At 38.1% G+C, this 19,946-nt stretch overlaps 1 pseudogene; it reads right to left on the reverse strand.

Annotated features, from left to right (window-relative positions):
* Window positions 1-770: 770 nt before the first annotated feature.
* On the reverse strand, window positions 771-2,294 carry LOC125166232 (transmembrane protein 184C-like; annotated as a pseudogene).
* Between the last annotated feature and the right edge of the window lie 17,652 nt (window positions 2,295-19,946).

Here is a 19,946-nt window from a genome sequence, read left to right on the forward strand (position 1 = left end):
TACATGATTGGATTTTAAAAAGATAACCGCAAGAATATAAAATCATTACCATGGATATTAACTCAGTTGTGATTTTCTTTAACATCTACAAGTACTTCAGATATCTGAGTTTATCTAAAGACCCTTCTGTCACAAAACACCTAACAATATGTAATTCAATTGTGTATTTCACACGATAATTGACTTAAGAAATCCAAGAATGATAACCTAAAAACCCATGAAATCACCGCATGTTTTGTCAATACCTGAGCTTCTACTTTTAGAACTTAACAACCTATGCTTATTATTTGGATTATTTTTAATCTAAAGATTATCACTGTTACTAATAACCCTGTAACTGACAGTCATTTATTCACACCTTAGTATTAATAAAAAAATTTTTTTAATGATGAATTCATATTTATTGAAAGACATCCAGTTGAGAAATAGAGAAATAATTGTTAGGCAGGCATATGTGGCACATGATTATGATTAAGTTCCACTAATTCATATTTCCAAATTATACTTTCTGCTAAATTCCAGAGCATTCTATTCATGCAGCAGTGGTAGGAAGCATTGACTTTTTTAAAATGTCCATCCTCTTGATAAAGCAATGCAACACCAGGAACATTTAGTAAAGTCATTTTCTACCATTTGAATATGTGATAGTCTAATGTTAAGAAATCAAGTCAAAGTCTAGGATATTTAGACTGATTATTTGTGATATACAAAACTCAGTTAAATTCAGTAGCTGTACTTGGCTTTCTCACCTTCTTTGTGTTGAAACCTTCCATCATTTATGGCTTGTCCCAAGCACAAAATCCTGAGCAATGGGATACGAGGTGATGAAATAACATGGTAGAAGGAGCACAGTTTGCTTCTGCACACTTGTTCAGGAGGCCACAGATTTATCTGAAAGTTCATTTTTCTCTCCTGTAGTGTCATTATACATTTCATCAGGTATGTTATCCATAGGAGGCGTACTCTGGGGAGTCACAGTGTGTCCAAACCCTTGGTAGTGACCCATGGGTGAAGGTGGTACAGAAGAGGCAACAGAAATTGCATCTTGTGATGATGATGGTAACAAGCTTGTATGTTCATTTTGATCTTGGTCCTCAGGAAAGAACTTCTTCCTAGAATGTCCCATGACTGTCCATCCAACATGCCTTACTTGCTCAGAAATATCATCCCTAATATCTGAACCATCCCACATGGCAAGAAAGGAATCAAAGCATGACCCTCTTCTGCTTCTTGGACCTATGGTTTATATGAGAAAGTGTAGTGATGAGCAATAGTAGCAAGGAACATCTCAATACAGATGATAAAGTCCTGGAGTCCTGTAGCCACAGCTTCTACAGTTTGCCATTCCCATGTATGCTTTTCAGAAATAACGCCAACTTTAACCAACAAAGCGATAACAACTGCTTGCCAAAAGGAAACAAAAGCCACCAGCTTTACACAAAGAAATTTGCCAACAGGTTGAATTGGACCCAACTCTTCCTTCAGTACTTTATAAAATAGCAGCAGAAGATACATGGCAAAGAATTGTGACATGCTGTTTATTATAACCAAGTAAGTCCAAGCATTTGAAAAGCTAGTTTCCTTCATCATATATACCAAGCAGCTCACAGATTAAAGCAACAATGGTGGTGAATGGTCTGATAACTGTATACTGCAGTACACCCAGTTTGCACCGAAACAGCAATACTTTTCCCATAGTCCATGGTGGGCCACAACATAAGGGAGGGAAATGTTTCTGCTGATCTTTGGCTTCAAGAATTAATACCCGATTTGGATACCAGTTAGTTAGATAATTAGTAAGGAATCCCATAAAGTTGTAAATGACATAAGCTTCATAACATTCTCTGCAGGTATCTACATATTGCAATGCTGAGATATTTCAAAGATATTTCATAGCTTTGAAATATGTAAAGTGTATATGGGTACCATCCAAAGAATCCTTTTTATTGGTTTCTGTAATTCAGGTTGTGTCTAACGCACTAAATGTTGTAATATCACCCAGACTGATATGGGTATAATCAACAGAAAAAAAAAAAAATGCCAGCAATAAACCAAGCCTTTGTGTGTATTCCAACCTCCAGCTTCTGTAATTCCCACACGCACAGAGGAACCACAACCGCTATGGACACCAGGTAGATGACCACCGCTAAAGGTCGAATCCACTGTCTCCAGTTCCTCCAGGTACAAGTGCAAGGCATGTTTCCGCATAAATGAGCTCCAGATGGCAAGGAAAAAGAGCTCTATGGGGATTGTAACGGGGAGGCCTGTTCTTTGGTTGTTTTGTCAACTCGCATGCTACAGAGAAACAGCTGTTGGGGGACATTACCAGCAGTTCGAGCCGCCCCCTCCGCCCGCGTTGTGCTTTCTGCTGCTACTGCTGCGGCAACTGCGGCCGCTCAGGGTGCTACCAGGGAGAAGTGGCGGCAGCATCCTTTCTTCCCCACCCCGCATCTACCCAGTTCGGCGGTGGAATACCCTGGCGGAGCCGCTGTCCTCAGCTGGGTATCGCCCACAGCACCGCCTGCACCATGGCCTCGAGGTGAGTGGCGCCGCCCAGGACCGGCCTCTATAGACCCTGCAGACAGTTCCGTTCTGCCCTGCCGCTGCCTGCCCACTTGCTCTTTTCTTGCGCGGTAGAGCTTTCTCCCTCCCACGTCTGCAGGCATCTCTTCCCCTGATTTCGCTGGCAGATTGGAGATGAGGACTCAAACCTGTCGGCCCCAGGATTTTCTCACTCACTCCCATGGGGCATCCCCAGAAAGGAATCCCTTAATAAAAAATTAAAAACAAATTTTTTTTGGAAAGGAATCGATTAAACATAAGAAGGATATGTATTCTGGGTAATAAGAGGCATTAAGATGCATACTGAAGTGTACATTTTGCAAGTTCAAGTTTGAAGGAAATCACCAGCTATAAGCACACAGAGAAGTTAGACTGCAACTACGAACTAAGAATACGGAAAACTTCACTTATTTTAGAAATGATACTTTAATATTAAATTGTACCTAAGATGTTTCAAGATTGTTAAGACTTATTTAAAGACAGTGAATTTCAGGCTGAGGAAAAGAGATGCTTTAATTCTCACAATGTGTTGAAAATATGAAGTATGAGGACGCTTAAACACAATGCAAAAATGGGTGGGTAGCAAGACACCTATAAGTGGGTTTATCTGTCAGACACTTCGGATGCCAATGATAGAAATTCAATTTAGAAGAGGTAACTCTTAAAAGGAGAATGTGTCATCTTTTAGATTTAAAACACAAGGTCAAGAGTGAAGCTGGCCTCAGAGTCAACAAGAATACCCCTGCTTAGGCAAGAATTTTGTTCTTGGTTCAGATAGCTTCACTGAGGTTAGATTGTAGGTGTCAGTCACCAAAGGAAAAAGTGAAGGTACTATATTCAGTTATGAATGGGACTATGAATTAGCCTCCCTGCCCTGTCAGGGCAGCAGGATGGGACCCAGGGACTATAGGACTCATTGTTTGGGGGACCTGAATCCATCAAGAAGAGTGTGCTGAATTCCCTGATCAGGTGAAGCCACTGGTTTTGCTAGGTAGAAAAATCATCTACCCAGTTTCGCTGTGTGCTCTGGAGGCTGTATTCAGTAGTAAGAAGGACTATGGATTAGTTTCTCTGTCCCACTACAGTGTGAGAAGCAGCTCTAAGGCTGGTAGTGCCATTTGTTGTCTTAACTCAAACTGACTTGCACCCCAAGTTCCTTGCTTGAACAGGCCCACTGGCTTTGCTCTGCAAGTTATCAGCTCTGCCAGCCCTTCTCTGAGCTTGAGTGTTACCAGGCTAGACTGCTTCCAGGTGTTCCCCCACCAGCCTTTCTGGTCACATGTGGCTGGGAGACACTGTCTACAACTGTGGGGCTATGACTCAGCTGCTTCCTAGGGTGTGTGCCAACCCGGTTCTAGGACTGGCTAAAGTCTTCATTTGAGGATCCAAATCAAGCAGATCTTCACCTTGTCAAGTTCCCTGCTCAGAGTGCACCACTGACTTGGTTCTACAGATGAGCAAAGCTGATGGTTGGGATTACCATTTGGGTACTGCAGGCATGAAATCAGTCTGCCAAAATAGGAGTGCTGGTTGTTGTAAGCCCCACCTCCCTCCTCCATCATGATAAGATTCCCAGGGGCTAGGTTCCACAGATTACTCTGCAATCTCAGTGGGATGAGATCAGTCTGGTGCTTCCCACAAAGAGACAGACCCACATTGCTGTGGATGGGGTGCTGGTTGTCCCAGTTCCAACTGGTTTTCTTTTCCCAGTAGAGAAGCCAAATACTTAGGGAAGACCTCTCCTTATGGTGCTGTGCTGGCCTGGGGGAGGGTCAACATGTAGCCACTTCTCTTACCCTTCTAATGCAGTCTGCCTTGATCGCTGTGTTATAGGATGGTGCTTCCGCCAGATCCCTGTGTTCTAGAACTCTCTAGGACCTCTAAGAGATGTCCTATTATTGACTAGTTGTTAGTTGTTCTTCTTGTTAGGGGTAGAAATTCAGGAATGACATGTTACATCTTGGTTGTCTTTTCTAGATTTGAGGGATGCATTCCTTGCATTATTTGGCTCATGGTCCTTTCCCCCATCTTCAGATCCACAAATATCTGCTCCATTTTTACTTCACCTCCTGTGTCTTAGATCCATTGCCTCCCTCTTATACGTCCTTGTGATGATACCAGTTCTACGTGGATAATCCAGGATAATCTACCCACTCAAAATCTTCATCTTAACCATATCTGCCAAGTTCCTGTTGCCATATAAGGTAGCATTCACAGGTTCTAGGAATTAGGACATGGACATTTTGGGGAGCTATTATTCAGCACCACATATAGTTTATGCTTTTAAACTGTGTATACTATAGTTAACTGAATAAAGTGAGTAACCTCACTTGAAAAAGATGTATTTTTTCAATGAGAGAGCACTGAAAAGCTTAATATAGCTTTGCAGTCACCAACTATATGACATATAATTATTAGTTTTCCTCTGAAACCAAATGGTCAGGTAATTAACATGATACAAACATCAATATATTAATCTGCCATTAATATTTATCAGTCATTAAAGAGCTTATTGACTGTTTATAGAGTAGTTAGCATTCCAATATAGTTTTAATATAAATTTTATTTTATTTTTATTTTATTTTTTTGCTTTGTTTTTAAGTTTATTTATTTTGAGAGAATGAGAGAGAGACAGAGAGAGAGAGAGGAAACAAGCAGGGGAGGGGCAGAGAGAGAGAGAGGTGGGGGACAGAGGATCTGAAGCCGGCTCTGCTGACAGCAGATGTCCGACACGGGGCTCCAACTCACAAACCGTAAGATCATGACCTGGGCGGAAGTCAGACACTTAGCTGACTGAGCCAACCAGGTACCCCTATAAAATTTATTTTAAATATAGTATTTACAAGTATTAGGCAAACTAAAACTTAGATTTATTTTTAGAAAATTATGTCATTGGGATTGAAATTGATTGGCTGTGCTTGGTTCATGATTTCCTACACTTCCTCGAAGCCTCAATGTTTGTGAAACAAGAGGATGCAAAGCCTATAACATTGGGGAAATGTGCCAATTCTTAGAAGGAATTATCTTCTGCTACAACACAGATGTAAAATTTATAGTAACTAAGTCATGACTACAAGACAACTGTGTCACATTTTCCAAGAATAGCACTATCTAGTATCTTCTGAGAAAATCCAATTGTCAGATGATGCTCAAAATAGGGAGTGGCACAAAGCCACACTACTAAACCCATGCCTGATGACCTATCCCCAGAATCTAGAAATAATTTTCACAGCTTAGAAGACCAAAGGTGTTAGATTGAGAAAATTACCAGTGACATATATTTTTTACTTTTCCAAGAGCTATGCTAGCTTTCTGAACAAAAGTTAAGAGGATACACTATAAATTCCCTATTCTCTAATCCCTGACCCAAATATTGCATCTGGCATGTGAATAACATTTTTTTTTAAAGAATTTTAAGTATGTTAGTAACACCAGCAACTTTCTATGCTTTACAACATTCTGGAAAATCATTGGCAGATAGTTGGGAGAGTGATCTAGTAAATCAGTGCTTCCCAAACATAAAGTCAGTGCTCAAAATGTAAGTGCTAAATGAATGAATGGATGTATTTATTGTCATTATAAGTGAAGCATTCTTGTAGAAATAGAAGGAAATGGTCCTCAAGCAATATGTAACCATTAGGACTTCATTCAGCTTAAAATGTAAGAAAACCCAACTTACAGTGGTTTTTTTTTAAATAGGAGTTATTTTTCTTGTAAAGGAAAAAATTCAGGAGTCAGACTCCAGTGCCTCTTATGCCAGGGACCAGGCTTCAGGTAGCTTTTCAATCTGTCCTCTCATTTTGTGGCTTTCATTTCTAATGCTTTGTGGTAACACTCATCCCAACATGGCCATTACACTTGCATACTTTGCATCTACATTCAAGAACAGGCAAAAGGAAAAACCAATCCTATGTGACCCTTTATTTGAAATGCAGAAACTTTCCCAGAAATCCTTGCAGCAGACTTGTCATTAGGTTTCATTGGCCAGAACTGGGTATAGGTGAGCATCAGATTTTACAAACACAAATATAAGGCATATAGTTACATTTGAATTTTAGGTAAACTATTACTAATTTTTACTCTATGTCCAATGCAATATTTGGAACACAAAAATTAGTCATTGTTCATCTGAGAGTCAAATTAGCTGGATGTCTTGTACTCCATCTGGCAACCCTAACTGGGTCACACAGCTACCCTACTATCAGGGAAGTTGGGAAATCAGTTAATACAGTCATGACTATCTTTTTTTTTTATTAAAAAATTTTTTAATGTTTATTTATTTTTGAGACAGAGAGAGACATAGCATGAACGGGGGAGGGTCAGAGAGAGAGGGAGACACAGAATCTGAAGCAGGCTCCAGGCTCTGAGCTGTCAGCACAGAGCCCGACGCAGGGCTCAAACTCACGGACCCTGAGATCGTTGACCTGAGCCGAAGTCGCATGGTTAACCATACAGTCATGACTATCTTAAGCCAATTGTGATTTATAATTTAGGCCTCAGCACATTGCCTGTATGTAAAAAATAATAATAATAATAATTTTTTTTGCAAGAAAAAGAGAGGAAATGGAAAACAATTAACAGTGGCTGACAGAGGCCACCGCAATGTATTTCTCATCAGTTCTAAGAATTGGAATAGCATAGAGGGTGAATTTCAGAGGATTTGGATTCAGATAATCTGCTGTCCTAATATAGATCTACACACAGTCAACTGCACAATGACTAAAACAAAAAGAAAGAAATCCAATAACCTACCTTTTGATCTATTAAAGAAAATACAGAATTACATTTGTTTTCATTTTATTTTTTACAAAATAAAAATATAAATGAATATTTAACTGATGTTGAGGTAGGGGAGATGTCCCTTCAATTAAAATCAATAGGAAATGTTACAAAGTACCGGAGCAATAGGTTTAACAAAATATGTAACTTTAACAGATTAAAAACAATACTTAAAATAGAAAGACAAACTGGGAAACATTTTGCAACAAATAAGACAAAGCTTCTCTTTAAAGAATTTCTACAAATTAATAATTAAAAATATCACTAATATCCTAGAAAACATGAGCAAACACACAAATCAATGAGACATAGAAGAAAATGTGCACGGCTAAAAACATGCTTAGATGAAATCCAACAAATTGATAATGAAAAAACCAAATATCAGGTGAATAAAATGTAATTTTTACCTATCATATCATCAGTCTATGATAGCATTTTATTTATTAAAATTTTTTTAATGTTTATTTTTGATAGAGAGAGGGAGAGACAGAGAGAGAGCACAAGCGGGGAAGGTGCAGAGAGAGAAGAAAACAGAGAATCCAAAGCAGGCTCCAGGCTCTGAGCTGTCAGCACAGAGCCCAAAGGAGGGCTTGAACTCACAAGCCATAGGATCATGCCCTGAGCCAAAGTCAGACGCTTAACCAACTGAACCACCCCGGCGCCCAGCAAAGCATTTTCTTATTGAACAGCCTTGTACACTAATGGTAGAGGCAAAGATTGATGCCGAACTCCTGGAAAGCAATTTGAAATACATATGGAACAATTAAAAAGTATGCCCACTGAATAAGCAATCCTGAATCCAGAAATCACTTCTTAGAAAATAATCATTTTGCAGATAAATAATTTTGTGAAAACCTCACTTCTTAATTTGAAACAATATGAAAACATTTAAGATGGAAATAAAAATTGTGTCACCCATTTACTTGATATTCCGGAAAAGGCAAAGCTGTAGGAGCAGAGAGCAGATTAGTGGCTGCCAGGGATTATGGATAGGAAGAGAGTCTGAGTGCAAAGAAGTAGGAAGAGGGAATTCTTTGGGGTGTTGGAATTGTTCTGTGTTCTTTTGGTGACGGTAGTTACCAGAATCTCTGCATGAGTTAAAGCTCATAGAACTGTATATCAAAAGAAATAAAAGGAGGATAGGGAGGAAGAAGAGGAGGAGAAAGTGGAGGAGGGAAGGGGGAGGAGAATGACTTCCTTCACTGTGTGCATATTTTACAAAGTATTGTCATCAACATGCATAATATATGCATGTTGAAAAAAATTAGAAAAGAAATTTCAAAACACTTCTTAGTACTCCTTGCTCAAGATAGCACAAATAGCTGTTAACAGCTAGATTAATTTTAAAAAGCCTTTACCCTCTATTTGTGTATCTTTTTAAAAAAATTTTTAATGTTTATTTTATTTTTGAGAGAGAGAGAGTGCACGCGAGTGGGGGAGGGGCAGAGACAGAGGGAGACACAGAATCTGAAGCAGGCTCCAGGTTCTGAGCTGTCAGCACAGACCCCAATGCGGGGCTCAAACTCATGAACCTTGAGATCATGACCTGAGCTGAAGTCGGATGCTTAACTGACTGAGCCATCCAGGAGCCCCATATATTTGTGTATCTTTATCTATAAATGACATATATATTTGGAGTATGCTATATTTGTATCTTGCTTTATCACTTATAAGATAAGCATTTTTCTATGTAATTACATATTTTATATGCACATTGTGGAATAACATCTGCCACTTAATTTAGTTAACCATTTTTATATTACTGAATAATATGATTAAATATGATCTTTATATATTATATTTTTATATACACAATAAATACACATATACATACAAAACTTTTAATCAAAATGAGATATAAATATATATTTTTTTATTTTATTTTTTTATTTTTAAAATATTTACATCCAAATTAGTTAGCATATCGTGAAACAATGATTTCAGAAGTAGATTCCTTAGTGCCCCTTACCCATTTAGCCCATCCCCCCTCACACAACCCCTCTGGTAACCCTCAGTTTGTTCTCCATATTTATGAGTCTCTTCTGTTTTGTCCCCCTCCCTGTTTTTATATTATTTGTGTTTCTCTTCCCTTATGTTCATCTGTTTTGTCTCTTAAAGTCCTCATATGAGTGAAGTCATATGATTTTTGGCTTTCTCTGACTAATTTCACTTAGCATAATACCCTCCCGTTCCATCCACATAGTTGCAAATGGCAAGATTTCATTCTTTTTGATTGCCGAGGAATACTCCATTGTATATATATACTATATACATTGTATATATATACTATATACATTGTATATATATACCACATCTTCTTTATCCATTCATCCATCAGTGGACATTTGAGCTGTTTCCATACTTTGGCTATTGTTGATAGTGCTGCTATAAACATGAGAGTGCATGTGTCCCTTCGAAACAACACACCTGTATACCGTGGATAAATACCTAGTAGTGCAATTGCTGGGTCGTAAGGTAGTTATTATTTTTAGTTTTTTGAGGAAGCTCCATACTGTTTTCCAGAGTGGCTGCACCCAATACAAAAGAGATCCTCTTTCTCCGCATCCTTGCCAACATCTGTTGTTGCCTGTGTTCTTAATGTTAGCCATTCTGACAGGTGTGAGGTGGTATCTAATTGTGTTTTTGACTTGTATTTCCCTGATGATGGGTGATGTTGAGCATTTTTTTATGTGTCGGTTGGCCATCTGGATGTCTTCTTTGGAGAACTGTCTATTCTTGACTTTTGCCCATTTCTTCACTGGATTCTTTGTTTTTTGGGTGTTGAGTTTGATAAGTTCTTTATAGATTTTGGGTACTAACCCTTTATCTGATATGTTGTTTGCAAATATATTCTCCCATTCTGTCTTTTGCCTCTTAGTTTTGTTGATTGTTTCCTTCGCCGTGCAGAAGGTTTTTATTTTGATGAGGTCTCAGTAGTTCATTTTTGCTTTTGTTTCCCTTGCCTCTGGAGACGTGTTGAGTAAGAAGCTGCTGTGGCCAAGATCAAGGAGGTTTTTGCCTGCTTTCTCCTCGAGGATTTTGATGGCTTGCTGTCTTTCATCCATTTTGAGTTTATTTTTGTGTACAGTCTAAGAGAGTGGTCCAGGTTCATTCTTCTGCATGTCGCTGTCCAGTTTTCCCAGCACCACTTGCTGAAGAGACTGTCATGATTCCATTGGATATTCTTTCCTGCTTTGTCAAAGATTAGTTGGCCATCTGTTTGTGGGTCCATTTCTGGGTTCTCTATTCTGTTCCATTTATTTGTTCTTGTGCCAGTACCATACTGTCTTGATGGTTACAGCTTTGTAGTATAGCTTGAAGTCTGGGATTGTGATGCCTCCTGCTTTGATTTTCTTTTTCAAGATCACTTTAGCTATTCGGGGTCTTTTGTGGTTCCATACAAATTTTAGGATTATGTGTTCTAGCTCTGTGAAGAATGCTGGTGTTACTTTGATAAGGATTGCATTGAATATGTAGCTTGGTTTGGGTAGTATCGACATTTTAACAATATTTGTTCTTCCTATCCAGGAGCATGGAATGTCTTTTTGTGTCTTTTTCAATTTCTTTCATAAGCGTTCTATAGTTTTCAGCGTATAGATTTTTCGCCTCTTTGGTTAGATTTATTCCTAGGTATTTTATGTTTTTTGGTGCAAGTGTAAATGGGATCGATGCTTTGATTTGTCTTTCTGTTGCTTCATTGTTGGTGTAATAGGAATGCAACTGATTTCTGTGCATTGATTTTGTATCCTGCAACTTTGCTGAATTCATGAATCAATTCTAGAGGTTTTTGGTGGAATCTTTTGGGTTTTCCATATAGAGTATCATGTCATCTGCAAAGAGTGAAAGTTTGACCTCTTCTTGGCCGATTTGGATGCCTTTTATTTCTTAGTGTTGTCTGATTGCAGAGGCTAAGACTTCCAATACTATGTTGAATAACAGTGGTGAGAGTGGACATCCCTGTCTTGTTCCTGACCTTAGGGGGAAAGCTCTCAGTTTTTCCCCATTGAGGATGATATTAGCGTTGGGTAGTTCATACATGGCTTTTTATGATCTTGAGGTATGCTCCTTCTATCCCTACTTTCTTGAGGGTTTTTATCAAGAAACGGTGCTGTATTTTGTCAAATGCTTTCTCTACATCTATTGAGAGGATCATATGGTTCTTGTCCTTTCTTTTATTGATGTGATGAATCATGTTAATTGTTTTGCAGATATTGAACCAGCCCTGTATAAATCCCACTTGGTCGTGGTGAATAATTTTTTTAATGTATTGTTGGAGGTTGGCTAATATCTTGCTGAGGGCTTTCGCATCCATGTTCATCAGGGAAATTGGTCTATAGTTCTCCTTTTTAGTGGGCTCTCTGTCTGGTTTTAGAATCAAGGTAATGTTGGCTTCATAGAAAGAGTTTGGAAGTTTTCCTTCCATTTCTATTTTTTGGACACTTTCAAGAGAATAGGTGTTAACTCTTCCTTAAGTGTTTGGTAGAATTCCCCTGGAAAGCCATCTGGCCCTGGACACTTGTTTTTTGGCAGATTTTTGATTACAAATTAGATTTCCTTACTGGTTATGGGTCTATTCAAATTTTCTATGTCTTCCTGTTTCAGTTTTGGTAGTGTGTACGTTTCTAGGAATTTGTTAATTTCTTCCAGATTGCCCATTTTATTGGCATATAATTGCTCATAATGTTCTCTTATTATTGTTTTTATTTCTGCTGTGTTGGCTGTGATCTCTCCTCTTTAATTCTGGATTTTATTTATTTGGGTCCTTTCCTTTTTCTTTTTGATCAAACTGGCTAGTGGTTTATAAATTTTGTTCATTCTTTCAAAGAACCAGCTTCTGGTTTCATTGATCTGTTCTACTGGTTTTTTGTTTTGTTTTGTTTTTTGTTTTTGGTTTTGATAGCATTAATTTCTGCTCTAATCTTTGTTATTTCCTGTCTTCTGCTGGTTTTGGGTTTTATTTGCTGTTCTTTTACCAGCTACTTAAGGCGTAGAGTTAGGTTGTGTATCTGAGATCTTTCTTCCCTCTTTAGGAAGGCCTGGATTGCTATATACTTTCCTCTTATGACTGCCTTTGCTGTGTCCCAGAGGTTTTGGGTTGTGGTGTTATCATTTTCATTGACATCCATATACTTTTTAATTTCCTCTTTAACTTCTTGGTTAGCCCATTCATTCTTTTGTAGGATGTTCTTCAGCCTCCAAGTATTTGTTACCTTTCCAATTTTTTTCTTGCGGTTGATTTCGAGTTTCATAGCATTGTGGCCTGAAAATATGCACCGTATGATCTTGATCTTTTTGTACTTACTTAAGGCTGATTTGTGTCCCAGAATATGGTTAATTCTGGAGACGTTCCATGTACACTGGAGAAGAGTGTATATTCTGCTGCTTTAGGATGAAATGTTCTGAATATATCTGTTAAGTCCATCTGGTACAGTGTGTCATGCAAAGCCATTGTTTCCTTGTTGATTTTTTGATTAGATGTTCTGTCCATTGCTGTGAGTGGGGTGTTGAAGTCTCCTACTATTAGGGTATTACTATCGATGAGTTTCTTTATGTTTGTGATTCATTGATTTATATATTTTGGTGCTGCCACATTTGTCGCATAAATGTTTACAATTGTTAGGTCTTCTTAGTGGATAGACCCCTTGATTATGATATAATGCCCTTCTGCATCTTTTGATACAGCATGATAGATGGTTTTCCATCCTCTTATTTTCAATCTGAAGGTGTCTTTAGGTCTAAAGTGGGTCTCTTGTAAACAACATATTGATGGAGCTTGTGTTTTTATCCATTCTGTTACCCTGTGTCTTTTCATTGGAGCATTGAGTCCATTGATGTTTAGAGTGAGTACTGAAAGATATGAATTTATTGCCAGTATGATGCTTGTAGAGTTGGAGTTTCTGGTGGTGTTCTCTTGTCCTTCCTAATCTTTGTTGCTTTTTGTATTTATATACATATAAAAGATATATATATCTTTTCTCCCCTCAGAAAGTCCCCCTTAAAATTTCTTGCAGGACTGGTTTAGCAGTCACAAACTCCTTTAATTTTTGTTTGTCTGGGAAACTTTTAATCTCTCCTTCTATTTTGAATGGCAGCCTTGCTGGATAAAGAATTGTTGGCTGCATATTTTTCTGATTCAGCACACTGAATATATCCTGCTGCTCCTTTCTGGACTGCCAAGTTTCTGTGGATAGTTCTGCTGCAAACCTGATCTGTCTTCCCTTGTAGGTTAGGGACTTTTTTTCCCTTGCTGCTTTCATGATTCTCTCCTTGCCTGAGTATTTTGTGAATTTTTCTATGATATGCCTTGTTGATGGTCGGTTTTTGTTGAATTTAATGGGGGTTGTCTGTGCTTTCTGGATTTTGATGTCTGTGTTTTTCCCCAGGTTCGGAAAGTTTTCTGCTATGATTTGCTCACATCACCCTTCTACCCCTCTTTCTCTCTCTTCCTCCTCTGGGACCCCTATGATTCTGATGTTGTTCCTTTTTTATGAGTCACTGATTTCTCTAATTCTTAAATCATGCTCTGTGCCCTAATCTCCATCTTTTTTTCCTGCTTCATTATTCTCTATATGTTTTTCCTCTATATTGCTGATTCTCTGTTCTGCCTTATCCATCCTTGCCGTGGCTGCATCCATCCGTGATTGCAGCTCAGTTATAGCATTTTTAATTTCATTCTGGCTATTTTTTTCTTCTTTTATCTCTGCAGAAAGGGATTCTATTTTCAACTCCAGCTAGTATTCTTATTATCATGATTCTAAATTCTGGTTCAGACATCTTGCTTATATCTGTGTTGGTTAAATCCCTGGCTGTCGTTTCTTCATGCTCTTTCTTTTGGGGTGAATTTCTTCATTTTGTCATTTTGAAGGGAGAAAAGGGATTAATGAGGTACAAAAATTAAAATAAAAAATAAAATTAAAAAATATTAAAATTAAAAAATTACACACACACATGCACACACACACAAAATTGAATAAATGATGCTAGATCCTAGGTGTGTTTTCATCTGGGTGTTTAAAGTGGTTTGACAGATTAGAGAAAAAAAGGGGGGGGGAGAAAAAAGAAATCGTTTGAGAATTTGAAAAAATGAATACACTGAAGTAGACTAAAATGAGATGATGGGAGGTAAAATAGAATTTGAAAAAATATACACAAAAGTAAAGAATATAGTAGAAAAAATTAAAGAAAAATATTTTTAATAAGAATTAAAAATAAAAAATGAATTTTTCTTTTTCTATCTTCAAGAAAAAGAAAAGAAATGAAAAAGAGAAAAAGACAAAAAAGAAAAAAAAAGAGAGGAAAAAGAAAAAGGAAATCATTTGAAAACTTGAAACAGTGAATACACTGTAGTAGACTAAAATAAAATGATGGAGGTAAAATAGAATTTGAAAAAGTTTACACTAGAGCAAAAAATATAGTAAAAAAAATTAAAGAAAAATATTTTAATAGAAATTGAAAGTAAAACTGAAGTTTTTCTCTTTCTGCGCTCAAGAAAAATAAAAGAAACAAAAAAGAAAAAAAAGAAAAAGAAAAAAAAAGGAGATCATTTGAAAATTTGAAAAGGTGAATATACTGAAGTAGCCTAAAACAAAATGATGGAAGTAAAATAGAACTTGAAAAAATTTACACAAAAGTAAAAAATACAGTAATAAAATTAAAGAAAAATGTTTTTAATAAAAATTGAAAATAAAAATGAATTTTTCTCTTCCTGTATTCAAGAAAAAGAAAAGTGTAAAAGAGAAAAGAAAAGAAAGAAAAGAAAATTGAGTAGATGGACCTACTAACAGATTGAAGTAGGACTGAAATTGCTTCTTTTTCCCCTAGAAGTCAGTCTATGTAGCGCTTTATAGTCCATAAACTAAGCTGGTGGTGAGACTTGTGTTCTTGAAGAGCAAAGTTGGCCCAGTTGGGTGGATCTCAGTGTAATGGCTCCAGTCTCCGATAGATGGCGCTGCTAGCCTACTGAGGTGGTGCTGGCAGGTGCATTTGCGCATGCGCGTGAGAGGTGAAAACAGCCTCATCCACTACCCAGTCTGTTCTCCCGGATCAGCCGCGCACCCGTCCTCTGTCTTCAGCTTTGTCTACTCCCCTCTCTTTCACTCTCCGTGACCAGGCCCCAGGCAGTACCTCTCTCCCGAGTTTTGTCTCAGATGCGGCTGTTTTCCCCGGCCCCTTACTTCTGAAGGACTGCAGCTTTGACCAGTTCAGCCCCTCTGCGGGACGGTCTTACCGAGCAATGGCCGAATGCCGGCTGCACCCAGGAACGCCTGCTGGACCCTGCTGCCTCCGGTGCCCCAAGACTATGGCCAGGTACTAGCTCGCCCCGGAAAAAATTCTCAAGATAGTGTAGCAGCAGAGTTTCAGGGATTATGGAAAATCACAACTCACATCTTTCACCAAGCTTCACCGTTAACAACCTTGTTCCAGCATCAGCAAATGTGGCCCTTTTCCGGGGTCTTCTGGGACCAGGTGGTTTCAACAGTATCTACCAAATGTCCTTCCAGCAGTGGAACCACTTTGCCCTGTGTGGCCAGAGAACCTCCCGGATCCTACTCTGTTCCTGGGGATTCGCCCTTCCCACCAGAGCACCACCAGGTATGGAGCTGCTGAGTTGCAGACTTTGCTCTCCCCTTGTTTTCAGTCTTAATGGAATTTAAACCCTCTCCTTTCTCCTTTCTTCTTTCTCCTTTCTCCTTTCTCCCTTTTTAGTTTAGCCCCTGTGGCTGTTTCCAATTTTCCACTTTCTCTCCAGCCGCTTTTGGGGAGGGGTGCTTTTCCCGTATCTCCCCCCCCCCCCCGTCTCCATCCTCTCTCCGCTCGCAAAAGCACCTCCCTTCCTGCACCTTCTCGCTTCCCAAGTTCACTTGTATACACCGCGTACCTGCTGAATTCTGTGGTTCAGTTTGTGCAGATTGTTGTGTTAAATCCTCCAGTCAGTTTTCTAGGTGTATAGGATGGTTTAGTGTTGGTCTGGCTGTATTTCATGGATGCGAGACACACACAAAACTTCCATGCTCTTCCGCCATCTTGTCTCCTCCGAGATATCAATATTTTTTAACGAAAGGCATGACAGTATTCTGGGAGAGAAGTTGCTATGGTGATTTTTGTGTTAACTTTAAACAGAGTTTTAGATTCTTACTATATTTCTTCTTCATACTTGTTATGGTGCTGCCAGGACAGGCTGTCTGGCATGATATGCTACTCTTTCTCTTCTTTTGCTATCAACTGCAAATGTTGTGATTGCAGCAAAATGGTCATCTTTAATACTTTTTTCCCATTCAGTGGATTTCGAAAGAATAATGAATCATTAGGAAGATTTCTTAGTCTCCGAACCTTATCAAAATATAGTATCTGAAAGCTCTAATATTTGCATATATGATATCCTTTTAGATAATCAAACTCTGTGGTATATTTGTAAATTTCTCATGCTGCAAAAATTGTAAAAGCATAAAAGAACCACTATGCTGTTAAAAGAGGCACATCTTTGAAATGTATAGTGTGTTTCATTATGATGCTAAAATAAGAGAGACTAGGAAATCAATGGATTTCCTAGAACTCAAAAGCAAAGAACTCACAAGCAAAGTTTGCTTAATGCAAGATGGAGCTCAGATTAGAAAACAGAGATAATTCATCTCTGTGCATGTATGCATGAGTATCTCAGGCAGTAACACAGGTGTCAGAGAAAGATTAGGTTTCCACAACACATTGTCCCACCTGTCCTCCAAGATGTAGCTCAAGATCAGAGGGTCATGTTGTAATGCACAAGTGGGAAGGGGGTACATCAGAAATAGATATTGTTCATTGGAAGGTTCAGTTTAAGTTCTATGACATTCCAAAACTCTATAGCCTGGTTACCAAGTCCAGAAGGGGCTGGAGACAAGGTAACTCTCTTGCTGAGTATAAAATATTAAGTGATGAGACAGTCACTAGGCAGCAAAATGGTGCCTACCAGGGCCAGAAGGACCACTATTCAGCTGCTAGTTTGCCTTGTCACAATTCAATGGACCCAGCTAGTAAGGAGACAGTATCCCATATGAATTCAGACAATTTATTACTTACACAGCTGGCAGTGGCAAGGTCAGCATTTTGTCAGCTTCTGTGTCCCAAGACCCACAGGAAGATACTAACTCAAAAAGGCCAGGAAACATGCAGCATGCTTGGTAGTTTGCTCTGACATTGAAGAGTCAACTCTGAATACTAAGCCAAGAAGTTTTTTTAAAGCATTAGAGAAGGATAAGGTGAAAGTCTTGAGTTCAAATGAAACTAGGGAGATGGACCAGAAACAACTTGTGGCAGTTTCCTCGAGGTAAAGAGGTGGATGAGAAATGACCTCGTGGCAACTCCTCACCAAGCTCGTTATCTTTCCCTACCTGTTTCAGAGAAATTATGAGGTATTTTACAGACTTAGGGTAGACTGCAGTCAATCCTTGCCAACGTGGTCCATGTGAACTTGTACAAACTTTCTGGTACACCAAGGTGGAATTGTTCCTCTGCATAGAATGATTGATGGGATGTTGGGCACTAAAAGTACAACTGCAAATAACTACAAGCGCCTTGTTTACGGTTTTGTTTTGTATTTTTTTCTAAGTCAAAGATATGCACATATACTGAACTAGTGAGTGTTTAATCAGGACACTGCTGTGTCTTGACATACCAGAAAGCAACACGTGGAGAAAATTAATTTGCAAAAACAACATGGTTTTTAATCAAATTAATTTAGGCTCTGAGCTGTGATGTATTAACCAGGCACTGTTGGCTCTAAACCACAATTAACCTCCACATAAATTAGTAGACTAATCTATTTTTTTTGTCATTCACCCCCTACTAGTGAACACACTACTTAGATGCAGCCAAGTCTCTCAGACTATATGAAAGTTCTCTTATACATACCAGACATCTGATCTCTGCTCAGATATTTATATGTCATGACCTCATAGAAGACTTCTTAACATTGTTCAATAATTTTAAAGATCAGGAATATTTTGCCTCTTAGTTTGTGACAAACCTTGCAACTTTCAACTTACCTTGAATTGTCAAGTCTAAGTTTTGTTTTTCTTTTTGTTTTCTTCCCTATTGGGAAATGTTGGATAAATACGCTACCTCTTCTACAGAGTTTTTCTCAACAAAATAAGACACACTTACCTTCTCTTTCTTAGAATAAAGAAGTTTTTAGAAATGTTGGGGGTCAGAGAAAAGAGTGTTCCAAGGTTGATAGCTTTCTCCAGGACAGAAATATAATTCAGTGCTGTAGCTTTCAAACAGTAAGTTTGGGCAACACCAGCAATCTAAATAGGTAAAGATATGGACATCTTTAAAATTTATGATATTGCATATATGGGAATCAGTCATCAAAATAACATTTTAGTGATAAATATTTGCCAGGGGACATGGTGACTTTTCTAACCTCATTGAGTCCTGACCTTGCCTCTTTTCCTTCTTACAATTGTCTACTTAAATTTATATCATGAACTTCTGAATCCATCTAGTCTCTCTCTCTCTCTCTCTCTCTCTCTCTCTCTCTCTCTCTATATATATATATATATATATATATATATATGTGTGTGTGTGTGTGTGTGTGTACATATATACATACATATATTTAGTAAACATGTTTTTATTGAGCAATGCTGAACACCATTGTAAATTTCTGCCTTTGTTAAGTGTACATTATGTAGGAGACAATCAACGACTTAATAATGATAATTTCAAAGAGTTTGAACTGTAATGAAGAAAATGAAATAGGTGATGTGACAGAGAATAGGTGGAGAGTTTCCACAGAGGTCTTTCTGTGTCTGGAGCAAGTTCTTCAACATCAGCAACTAAATATCTTCATGGGGAAGATCAATCAACGTGAAGATACTTTTATACAATTGAATTTTCTATTTAAAGTTACTAATTCAATTTATCCATGATCCATTTTAGGAAATATTGTGGGTCTATTGAATACAAAAAAATCTTGTGGAAAGGACTAATTCTATCTGTTGGATCAAAACACAAACCTGTTTGAATTTGGATGCTTTCAATGTGTATTAAAATTGCCTCCACTTTATAATCTTACAGAGTGATAATGGCCTTCCCCTTTTCTTTAACCTTGAAAATTTGCACAAATTTTTCCATATGCAGTTCAAAACGCATGTTGCAAGAAAAGCCTTTCTTGTTCTTCCAATTGTGTTTAAACCCCGGGCTACCTGAATGTTTCTCTCTTGCTTTACTCGTCTCTGGGAATTTCCATATCCCTGACTAAACTATGAACTCCGAGAGGGCAGCAGGTCTGGTGGTGCCAGGGATAAATGAAAACACAAATCAATGACTGACTGGAGGAGGTTACATGCCATGTCCTGGCTACAGATGGAAATAGTACTGGAGGCAACTGCATGTGTGACAAATGACTTTTATTTCCAGTTCCAGATTTAAGTTACAACTCAAAACCTAGATGTTGCTTATCTACATAAGAAATCTGTTTTAAAATGCGGTCCAGGAATAGGTTTCTTTCTCCCAAAGGTCTGGATTTTTTTTCTCCTCATAGATAATGAAAACAATGTAACTAACAGCATTTCCCTTTTTGCTTTGATTTTTTGGATATCAGACACAAATTTATGTTTCAATTA

This window comes from Prionailurus viverrinus, chromosome B2, assembly GCF_022837055.1.
Source record: "Prionailurus viverrinus isolate Anna chromosome B2, UM_Priviv_1.0, whole genome shotgun sequence".
NCBI lineage: Eukaryota > Metazoa > Chordata > Mammalia > Carnivora > Felidae > Prionailurus > Prionailurus viverrinus.